Genomic DNA, 12,240 nt, shown 5'->3' on the forward strand with positions numbered 1-12,240 from the left:
AGATTTTCACAGGATGTCAAAGAAAAAGCATCAAGGTGAGAAATGTATATTTTGGGTAATTAAAGAAGACGATTTCTGCTCATTAAGCTGTATGTTTGCACAGATTTTTTCTACTGAATTCTTTTAGAAAGGTGAGACAGCAGAGAACAAAATTATTATCTTTGACAAAGAGATTATAATGAATTGAGCTTCAAAAGAACAACGTAATTTATTTAGAAATTTGGGAACCATATTACTTTTCTACTTTAAAAGTGTTTGGAGTTATATATGGAAGCTATTTAATATTATTGTATTTTACTGTTGCTGTATAAGTTACACATTACAGTGAGAACATACTTGGATTAAGAATTCTTGTATTCAGTCTTGGCTGTGCCTTTTATTACCGTCATCCCCTTAAATCTTGATTTGAAAGTGGAAATGATGTTTACACTTGATGGTGTTTGAGTTCAAGTCACAACGCACATACGAAAACACTTTGTAAGCATAAGGCACCCTCTGCATGTAACATACTTATAAACATGATGAGTGTGCATGCTAGCTTCACACAAACTTTCAATTCCAATTACAAATCACTATAATAACGAAGTTATCCCAAACCTTAGAAATTTTAAATTTCTAATGTTTCAGATGTGTGCCAGAAGTTGGAACAGCAGCGTTGGTCATTCTTAGGCACAGTAGAGTCACAGTCCATGCCACCCCTTTAGACTCTTACTCTCTGCACCCCATCTAGATACTTGGTTTGCCTTCAGATCATGTCATTTTAATGACCAGGAGGGAGACAACTGGTCTCCACCACTTGATTCCTGCCATCTTCCTGCTGAGGTCTAAAATTCTTCTGGGAACAAATCCAGGATTCCACACTTCAGGATCAAAAGTGTAGAATTGTGTGGTAGAGTTATAATATATTGATTAAAATTCATTCAAGTAGTATCTTAAGTTTGTCAGCAAACAAGGTGAAGATAATAGAAATAAAATTCTTTCCTATTTCATCCACTGAGCCACCCAGGCGCCCCTTCTTTCCTATTTCATAAAGGGAAAAATAAGGATATGTAGGAAGCCTTTTGAAATGGGAGGAAGGATTACCACTGAAACAGGTAAAGAATAAAAGGAAAGCTAGATATGATAAAGGGAAGTTGTACAAACTTCACCATTGTACATAGGCTTTGGTCCATTGACCTTTAGCTTTCTGTGGCCATATAGCTCTTAAGTATAGCATTTCTATCATGCACATTTCTGTGTGTGTGCCCGCTCTCAGAAGCATTACCATCAAACCACGTAATACATGGTAACACTGCTTCACATGACTGTTTTAGTTACTAATATGCTTGACCTCATTTTAAGGCATAGCCTTCCTGTAAAATTTATTGAGATATCACTGTATAGAAAGCTTATAGACGCAGAATATGTAGTCCATTGCAAAATGGCCAAATTAATCGATTTTATTCCTTAAGAAGTTTATCTTTGTGGAAAAGAATCATGTAGTAGAAAACAGATGAACTAGTTTCTACACCTGGCTCCATTTCTACATGACTGTACAATCTTGAGAAATTTTTTTCAGGCCTGTTTTCTTATCCCTACAGATAAATGAGGGCTCTGGATTTAGTGAGTTTCTGTCTTAAAAATTCTTAAAAATTCTGGATTTAGTGAGTTTCTGTCTTAAAAATTCTGTGATTTTAGGGACTCCTGGGTGGCTCAGACAGTTAAGCATCTGCCTCCAGCTTAGGTCAAGATCCTAGGGTCCTGAGATAGAGCCCCATGTTGGGGGATCTGCTTCTCCCTCTCCCTCTGCATGCCGCTCTCCCTGCTGGTGCTGTCTTTCTCCATCTCTCTCTCTCTGTCTGTCAAATAAATAAATAAGATCTTAAAAAAAAAATCTGTGATTTCTATTCAGTATTCAAATGAGCTTTTAAAAGGGATAAACAGTTAAACGTTCCTGACTATACAAGAAATCTATTAGAATCTGAAATATAAGAGTCTGTGTATATTAGTATCTGAAATACAAGACTACAAAAACAGGGGGCCTGGTTGGCTTAGCCGGTTAAGCATCAGCTCTTGATTTCTGATCAGGTCATGATCTCAAGGTCATGGGATCGAGGCCCCCAACCCTCTCTGCCACTACATGTGTGTGCACTGGTGCTCGCGCATTCTCTCTCTCTCTATCTAAAATAAATAAATAAAATCTTAAAAAATAAAGATTACAAAAACTAATGTAGATGATGTTTAAAGATAAAAATCTTACTTGAAAACCTATGTAAATATTCAAGTCATATCTGTAGATGTTTGGCTTTGTACAGTATAAAGAAAAGCTTTTTATGGGTACCTGGGTGGCTTACTTGGTTAAGTGTCTGTCTTCAGCTCAGGTCATCATCCCCAGATCCTCAGATTGAGCCCCACCAGGATCCCTGCTCAGTGGGGAGGCTCCTTCTCCCTGTCCCTCAGCCCCTCCCACTGCTTGTGCTTTCTCGCTTGTGCTCTCTCTCAAATAAATAAATAAATAAATAAAATCCTTAAAAAAAAAAAAAAGAGCAAGAAAGAAAAGCTATTTGACACTGAGCTAATCAGTATGGGCCCCCTGTTAGGAGGCTGAAAAGCACAGGTTGATTTGATATATGTTCTATGTGAGTTTCTGTGCTGGAAGCCTAGATTCCGAGCAATGCAGGTTTATGGTCTGCAGTAACTTCTGTTAACCCTGATTCAGGGTAAGTTCTGGATGATGGAGACTGCTAGAAAAGTAACTTTTTCTTCTTAGGTTGGCATTCCTCAGTTTCTAGAACAGTACCTTTTTCATTCTATAGTCATTTTAAGTCACTGCTTTGTTGAAGGTCCTCTCTTAACGATACGTACTAAATATTACAGTTTCTGCTCTCAAGCAGCCTCCAGTCTGACTGGGGAGAGTGATAAGCATGGAACAAATTATGTCAGCATGTGACAGATTATAAAATCACAGTATAAGAGTGTTACTGGAATCAAGAGGGGTAAAGCAACCAAGAGCTTTCTCAGATTGTTTTTTTTAAGATTTTTGTGTTTATGTGAGAGAGTTCATGCATGTTGCACATGTTGGGGGAGGGGCAGAGGGAGAGAATCTCAAGCAAATTCCCCATTGAACACAGAGCCTGCTGCAAGGCTCCGCTTCAAGACCCATGAGAGTATAACCTGAGCTGAAATCAAGTCAGATGCTCAACCACCTGAGCTACCCAGGCGCCCTGAGCTTTCTCAGATTTTATATGTCCAAACAAAATTCATGCCCCACACCCCTTCTTCTACCTCTGCTTTCCCTCCTACACACAAAGGCTTCCCAATCCCAGCACTCTGACCACATTTACCCAGTTGTTCAGAACTAGGAGCCACTTTTTAGTCCTGTTTTTTCCCCCCACCACTTCTGTACTTACACTCTTGTCTCTTAGCTTATTCTCCCCATAACAACCAAAGTGATTCTTTAAAAAATGAATTAAATCAGGGTGTCTGTGTGTCTTCCTATCACAATTAAAATGATTCTTAGAGTATTTATCCTGTCTTATAAAACCTTCGAACATCATGCCTCTATCTTCGTTTTGGCCTCACCAGCATCTTGGGGGAGCTGGGTTTCAGGAGGCCATGCCAAGTAAACAAAGAACTAGGTAAACAGACATACCATTTGATGACAGCTTGACTTGGCTCGGAGTCAGGCTGACTCTTATCTGTAAGAAATTCTGAGGTGGATGTGTTTAGGAAGAACTGAGTCTGTAAAGGTAGATTAGGGTCAAATTGTATCCTACTGAGTAATTCCCATTTTATTTTCTAGATAAACTAGAGCTGTCCAAACGTATGAGTATGAAAGACATATGATAAAATATGTTTTTAAAAAACATATCTGGTAACTAAGTGAGGGATGGGTTCCAGAGGAAAAAAACTGGATACAACTCTTTTTTTTTAAATAATTTTTTTTATTTTTTTTATAAACATATAATGTATTATTAGCCCCAGGGGTACAGGTCTGTGAATCGACAGCACTCACCATAGCACATACCCTCCCCAATGTCCATAACCCCACCACCCTCTCCCTACCCCCATCCCCCGCCTCACACACCCCCCCATCAACCCTAAGTTTGTTTTGTGAGATTAAGAGTCTCTTATGGTTTATCTCCCTCCCGATCCCATCTTGTCTACCCCCCAAACCCCCCATGTTGCATCTCCATTTCCTCATATCAGGGAGATCATATGATAGTTGTCTTTCTCCAATTGACTTATTTCACTAAGCATAATACCCTCTAGTTCCAAAAAAGCTGGATACAACTCTTAAGAGATACTTACTTTAAAGTATTATGAGATACTTTGTGAAGTAAGATTCATTAGGCTATTATCCTGGGTTCTTAATTACAAAGAATCAATCAACTAATCCTATAAATCCAATTAAAGCTAAAACTATAAATCTCTCCCTGAGTAACTTTTATGAGAAAGAAAAGTTTACAGTTCTGTCAGTTATCCTTTAATAAAATGGGGTGGAATAAAAGAAAATTGTAATTTTAACATTTTAGGTTAAATTGTAGGCTGTAGCTCATAATACCTCACCATGTAGAGAACATGTAATACTGCATCTCAAAACTGTGTCCATACTTCTTTAATATAATGAAGATCTCTAAAATAGTAACAGCAATTTTTGTTTGTAAAAAAATGATAAAGTGCTTTCATGTACATTCTCTGATCCTCAGTAAAATTTTCTAAGAAATAAGGTAAACATTATAATCATAGAGGGTGGAATCTTTCCAGAGCTTCTAGGACTTTAAAAACTTTTGCTACTCAGCCCCTGTAGCGTGGAAGTGAGAGGACGAGAGCCAGCGAGCCTGATTGGTCAGAGTACCCATAACTAGTGTTGTCTTAAAGCAGGATCTCCTCACTCCTAGCTCACTCCTTCTCATGCTACAGAACCAAACTGCCTACTTCTACAGGAGGGCACAAGTGCAAGAGGTGGAGTGGACTGACCCTCCATGAAGCTGTGCCTGGAGCCACTCCATCATTCCTGGCCCAGGGACCTCCTGCTCTGCCTGTGGTCCCTCTGGCTGTGGGTGTTGTCTGTTGTTACCAGCTTTGGAGGTCTATGATCTACTATAGAGTAATAACCTGAACAGTATGGCCTCTGTGGAACAGGTGCAGGTGTTAAAATTGAGGTGTCAACAAGGTATTTCCTGAGGACTAATGAACTTATATTTTTCCTTGATCTTTAGATATAATTCTGTTTGCTACTTATTGATTTTTTTAAGAGTTTATTTATTTATTTGACAACAGAGATCACAAGTAGGCAGAGAGGCAAGACAGAGAGAGACAGGGAAGCAGGCTCCCTGCTGAGCAGAGAGCCTGACATGGGGCTCAATCCCAGGACCCTGGGATCATGACCTGAGCCGAAGGCAGAGGCTTAACCCACTGAGCCACTCGGGCGCCCCTAGTTATTGATTTTTTTAAGCTTTGGTTTTTGTGAGACCGTGGTATTTAAGGCCACAGTCAAACCAAGAGGTTCTCTGTAGGAAAATTTTGTTCTGTGATCATTTGTCTGAATCCCAGATCCCCTTGAAATAGCTCAAGGGTTTTTATGGAAGTAAATTTTAAAGTGTAGATTATACATTAAAAAGTAGAATTAATTACTGTTGCAGGGGGAGCAGAAATTAGGAAGTGCTTATTTGTTGGCAGGGGTAGTTGTATCATCTTTGCATGTTTCTATTTGAAAGACAACATGTATCATTTGTATGTACTTAGTAGGTCTTTTCACATTTAGCTGAAAGTTAAATTTACTTCATATTCAGTAGATAAGTTGTCATATAAAATATGAATCATTTTATTAATATGTCTTCATTAATGTAGTTTTATTGCATCTTTTTTTAATTGTGGACTGGGAATTTGATGGGAAAAACAGTGTGACATGGTGTTTTAAAATAATCAATAGCTTCTGTCTTCTCCATATTTTGTTTTTACTTTTCATTATCCCATGTAAACATATATTAAACCTTACAGCCAACCATTTAATCTAACTTTTTTTCTCATCCTAAATAGGCAAAGTATTCGATTCAAACATAACCATAAAATGATTCAGATGACTTCGATATTTGTTAAGAGATGTCAGGTTAACTTCTGTGCATCCACATGTTTAATATTTGAAGAACTATATTTTTTCAGTTGACTTTTGTATATCTTTGACAAGTATACACTTAACTCCCTTGACTAGCCATTAAAATTAGGAGCCATTTCCAGTTAAAATTTATTTTTATTGTTTTCAAGATTTCAGTATCTCTTAAGATTTTAATTTTCTTATAGAAAAATATAAAACTTTTGGGATGCCTGGGTGGCTCATTTGGTTAAGCGTCTGCCTTCAGTTCAGGTCATGATCCCAGGGTCCTAGTATGGAGCCCCACAATGGGCTCCCTACTCTGTAGGGAGTCTGCTTCTTCCTCTCCCTCTGCTCTCCCCCCTGCTTGTGCGCACACACGCGCTCTCTCTCTGTCTCTCACAAATAAATAAGTAAAGTCTGAAAGAAAGATGCAAAACTTTTAAAATATTACCACTGAATTCTAAAATGAATCCTGGGTCATAGTTTAACCAGAGATTTTGTGATATCATTATATAACTCATTGTAGAAGGTAGATTATATCTCAGTTGGAAACATGATGCTCCTTGTATTTCAAAGGAAAGGAAAGAAAACATTTTGGCAAAAATTGGGAGTTAGAATGACCGTGAATAAACACAGCTGATGGCAAAAGGGGGTTTCCATTAAGGAAGGTAAAATGAGCTTCAAAGAACTTTCTTTTATTATCAGAATTGGCAGTTTTCTGATAGTATTACTTAATAAACTTTAAACTGTTAATTGAAAAGCATGTTTTGTTCTGATTTCAAACTTCCAGAATTCTAAGATTTTAATTCAGGTGGTGGATGGGTGAAAGGAATCCATTCACTGCCATAGGTAAAGATGTCTACAGAATTGATTTTCTGTAGACAGGTGTCTTTAAATGTGCTTTGTGGTACTTAAAAGAATCAAAAATGTTTTTATTATGCAATTTTTAAGTGCAAGAATTTGTTTTCCAAAACAACCACTTTTCTGAATTCAACACCTGTGCATTATGGTGCAGAAAGCACTGGACCTGGGGTCCGGAAAGGCTGGGGATTTGGGCCCGAGCCCTAATTGTGCCACTTCCCAGCTGTTATCTTGGCAGACTGCCTTTATCTCTCTAGATAAAGAGAGATATTAGCCCTATTTTCTACTTCATATGAATCTTCTACTTCATAGGATGGTGAGGATCAGAAAAAATATTTTAATACTTCGAAATCCATAAGAAACTGTAGGAATAAAAAACATGAGATTTCCTAGGAGATTCTTTTTATATGTTTTTTTTTTAAGTTTGAAATCATGCAATTTGTATTGTGGTCAAAGGAATGGAGGAAGTCTTACATTAAGACATGATTTAATAAAATGTGTTAAGTGATATTATAGAAAAAAAAAAACGTGTCATAGAAGCAAACAATGGATCTAGAATTTTCAGAAGCATGCTAAAAAAGACATTAAAATGAAGTAATTTTAAGAGGAAAGTTTTCAAACAAGCATCTCAAACTTAATCCACTGGAACCCACCTAGTTTTTGAAACTTCGGCTTTCCCCATAAGTACCAGTCAACACAAAAGCCCTGGAGATGTGGTACTATTTTCATATTTGGATTTTTCTTAACACTGAGCAAATGATCTTGATTTCATAGATTTTTTTTCTTTAACACATCACTATTTCATATTCCCTTTCCACAGAGACTGAGATTTCATTTGTTACAATTTCTTTGTTGTCTCTTATAATTGGATTCTCTAAAATTCATGTTTGATTTGTACATTCAAGATATATGATGCCATTTTAGTCACCAGTATCAGTATTTTACTAAGTAATTCTCCAGGGATCCAACTTAACCCATTTGTTAAAGATTAAAACTTATCCTCACTTGTAATAGAAGCCCCTGTATTTCCTGAATAATAAATAATACTTGAATTATTAAGGTATTACTGTATTGATAACTTAAAGTATATCCTATATTTATCACTTCCTAATTTAAAATTACTCTGTCAACTCTAGTAAATATTAATGTACTTAATGGTTCTTCATTCACATGGATATGCATTTAGTATTCATGTCCCCATCTAGCTACTAAATTTCTCCTAGTAACCTCTGAAGAGAGAATAGGAATGCAAACTTTTCTCCTCATTCAAATCTCATGATTTGAATGAGCTTAAATTTGTCCACTATTTCCTAGCCAATTATTTTCTAAGAAGCTATTTTACATGATATTTACATATGTATAGGTTTCAACCTTACAATTTTCAGCCCTTTTCCCCATCTGTTAAAAATAGAAAACTTTAAGGTTTTTTTTTTTTTTTTTTTTTAGTCACTTTCTCTGTGTGTGGGTGTGTGTTTTGTTTAAGAACCTAAATTAAATTTAGTTGTTGAAGTATATTGTAACATTTGCCAAGTAGGCTAATTTTTAAGGTGAAATAATTATATTAATACTCAGTGAAAAGCAAAATGAAGACAACTGAAAACTCTTTTTTAACTGTAAGAAATTAAAATGAGATCCTATTGATTTATTAAAAATGAAAACTACATAACTTTATCCTAATGCAGCCAGAGTACATGCCAGACCATTGAATTTGCATTTTATAGATATTCTGATGTTTACCTTTTTTGAAACTTTCCAGTTGGTGTATTAACAACTTCTTTATTTTTCTTTTTTTATATTTTGAAGATTTATAGGAGATATTCACATATAGCATCCTTTTTTAAAAGACCACGTGTGAATCTTTTGAAAGCATAGGCAAAGTTAAACAGAGCTGCTGTAGTATGTAGATGGTTCTGAAATATGAAAACCAATTTCAGAAAAGATACTCAGCTGCAAGCTTGTATAGCAAGATGTATGTAAACTAACCACTTTTGTCATATAAGTGGCAGAAACGTAATCATCTTCATGCATGAGCTTTAATTTCCTGAAAAAAGCTCCTGTATTTTACTTTCTTGTCTCATTTCCAATGACATTACCATTTTTCAAGTAGAAACTGTGGACCCATCTTTGACTCCTTATCCTTTCCTCTAATTAGTCTCAAAGGTCTCTCATTTCTTTACTCTAAATCTTTCTTAATTCACCAAGAGTCCTTTTGATATTTATGATCTCTTTCTTATCCTGTTTGTTTTTTTCTAATGTCTGAGTTTTGTGGGTATCATTACATCTTCCTAAATCTCTCTAAGTTCTTTTCTCTGAATTGATGTTTTCCTCTGTGCTCAGTTTTTTCATCTGTTGATGTATGCTATATTTTCTTTCATGGCAGTGTTTTTTCCTTGATGTTTGATGATCCTTGGTATCTGTCTCTTTTTAAAAAGGAAAGACTGGGTACAAATATGATGTCCCTTTTCTGTTGTGTAAATAACTCTGTTCAGTATTTTGTTCACTTTAGCAGACATCTCTTGAGAACTTTGCATTTATGGCTAACACATATTAACTGGCAACTTATATTTAGGGTAAGCAAGCAAGATAAATGAATCCACCTGTCAGGCTATCAGATTCATTGCCAGAATGAGAATAAGGGGACAATAGTGTTCACTGTAGAAGTCTTTACTCTTCCCAAGTGGTATGTTCAATAATATTTTTAGGTACAATTCCCCTGATTTATTTTGTATTTTTAAATCTTTTTAAACTATGGTTAATGCTCAGCAGCATCCATTTTATGTGGAATCTGCAGCCTGTTTGGCCCAAGTGTTTTACATACTAACGTTCAGTTATTTCACCTGGGTTTGGTTTTGTTTTGCCCCCTACCAAATATGCTGTTTCTCTATCCACAAATCCTGACTTTCATGTCCAGATAGATTCTGTATCCACTGTAGCCCATCATAATGTTTTCAGGCAGATGTTTCTAGTCACTTTTCGTCTTCTATGAATTTGTTGAAATCTCTGACCTGTTTTATTCAAGCTCACCAGTGACTTTCACATTGCTCATTCCCATGGTCAAATCTTTGTGTTTATCTTACTTGACCTATCAGCAGCACTTGACAGATTCGACGGCTTCTTAATACATTGGTTTCTGGGATACCACATTCTCAGTTTTCCTTTTATCTCATTAGCCCGCACTTTCCATTCTCTTTTGTTGATTCTTCTTCTTTTCTTCCATGTCTTATTAGACAGTTCCACTGCAATCTAATAGACCTGCAGAGTTCAATACAGTAGCCTCTAGACTCATGTAGCCATTGAATACTTAAAATATAGCTAGGGTGACTTGAGAGCTAAATTTTTAATTATATTTCATTTCAGCTTTTAAATATAAATAGCCACATACATTACCATTGGCTATCATGTTGGACAGCTCAGATTTACAAAGTCTACTTCTATATAAATCTTCATTATCTGACACCGGACTAATCACGTTAAAATGTAAAAAATAGATTACCACTTTTTTTAATTTAATACACATAATGGTTTTAATATCAAAACTTCCTTGAATATAATGTTGAAAATTTCATAGTTTTTCATCATCCTGATTGTAGAAATGTTATTAATAAGCAATGTTGGGGGGGCAGTTGGGTGGCTCGGTCTGTTAAGTGTCCAACTCCTAATTCTGGCTCAGTCATGATCTTAGGGTCATGAGATCAAGCCCTGTGTCAGGCTCCCCACTCAACAGGTGTCTGCTTGAGATTCTCTCCATTACCCTCTGCCCTACTTCCTATACCCTAATACACACATGTTCTCTCTCTCTCTCTCTCTCTCTCTCTAAAATAAGTAAATGAATCTTTAAAAAAGATAAGCAATATTGATATTAATTTGATTAGGGGGTTCTACAAGTTTCTTATTCTTCCTATTTAAATTAATACACGACATTCTGCTTTTACTTAGCTGAGAGGTCAGGGACACCTGAATTTAAATCCAGATTCTGGGGCTCCTGGGTGGCTCAGTGGATTAAGCCGCTGCCTTCGGCTCAGGTCATGATCTCAGTGTCCTGGGATCGAGCCCCGCATTGGGCTCTTTGCTCAGCGGGAGCCTGTTTCTCTCTCTCTCTCTCTCTCTCTCTGCCTGACTCTCCACCGACTTGTGATCTCTCTCTCTGTCAAATAAATAAATAAAATCTTTAAAATAAATAAATAAATAAATCCAGATTCTGTTAGTTATGCTATGACCTGGAGTAAGTTATTTCATTTTAGTGACTTGTCATTTGAAAATAGAAGATGAGAAAGTGTTCACTGCAAGTGAAAGTTTTTAAGTACCAACCTGTGCTTGACTTAAAATGCACTAGAGTTATAGATAGTATCCTTATGACTGTATTCAGAGCTATTTTAAACATTGAGCTTTTTATTTTAAATTTACCTAACTTCCCACTAAATTTTAGAAAAAGAAATAACTAAGTTCTTAGAATTAGATTTAGTAAATGTCTTATGTTAAAATCTAAATTCCTCTAGTACATAAATATTTTTTCAAAATACAATTTCCAGGCATACTGATTAAAGCATTTCTGTAACAAAAGTGATTTTTATTATATAAGTTTAAAGTAGGAGAGGTGGAAATTTCAGCTTCTTTATCAGAATATAATTTACATCAGGATAAAAGCGGTGAATGTTTGTGATTTACTGCTGTGCCTCCAGGGTAAAATGAAACTGTCAGTAATCAATTCCCTCAAAGGTGAAGATTAAAGGAAGAATTACAGCTTGATACGGCTATATCCGGCAAGGGGAGAAGGGCAGGTTATAAAATGGATAAGTTGCTTTTGACCAGGGATAACTTTATTCTTATATAGTTTGAGAATAAGACTAGATATAATGTTAATATCAACCATAAGATGCATTTTACTATTTTTATAATCATAAACCGAAATTGACAGTTTTTTCTATTTTTAAGGCAGTGAAACATACAAAATAATGTTATTATAGGGTATATTTTCATATCTGTAGCTTTTAAAGTAGATTTTTTCATAACTTTTTTTCCTGAAAATAAACTTAAGGCATGGTTTTGAAGGAAATAAGTATTCTATAATTTTGATGTCTTTCTTTAAATGTAGATATTATTTTTAGTTTTTCAGTATTACAGTGAATATATCTGCATATCAAAATGTTGTGCCTACCTCTAATGATAAAAATTATTTTTAATTCATGTTTAAAATAAAAGTTCAAATTTGACTCCCCGTTAATCATGCTTGCTCATTCCTTCCCTTGATGTACCTGCACGTGTTCCACATCACTGCTTTTTCAGCCTCCATGTTCTGTGATTCT

The 12,240-nt window shown here is 35.7% G+C and overlaps 1 protein-coding gene across 7 annotated transcripts in view; it reads left to right on the forward strand.

The window, feature by feature from the left end:
- The window catches only part of AHI1 (Abelson helper integration site 1), a 225,402-nt gene that overhangs the window by 105,993 nt on the left and 107,169 nt on the right, over positions 1–12,240 (forward strand). The window lies entirely within an intron of this gene.

Source organism: Mustela lutreola, chromosome 6 (assembly GCF_030435805.1).
Source record: "Mustela lutreola isolate mMusLut2 chromosome 6, mMusLut2.pri, whole genome shotgun sequence".
NCBI lineage: Eukaryota > Metazoa > Chordata > Mammalia > Carnivora > Mustelidae > Mustela > Mustela lutreola.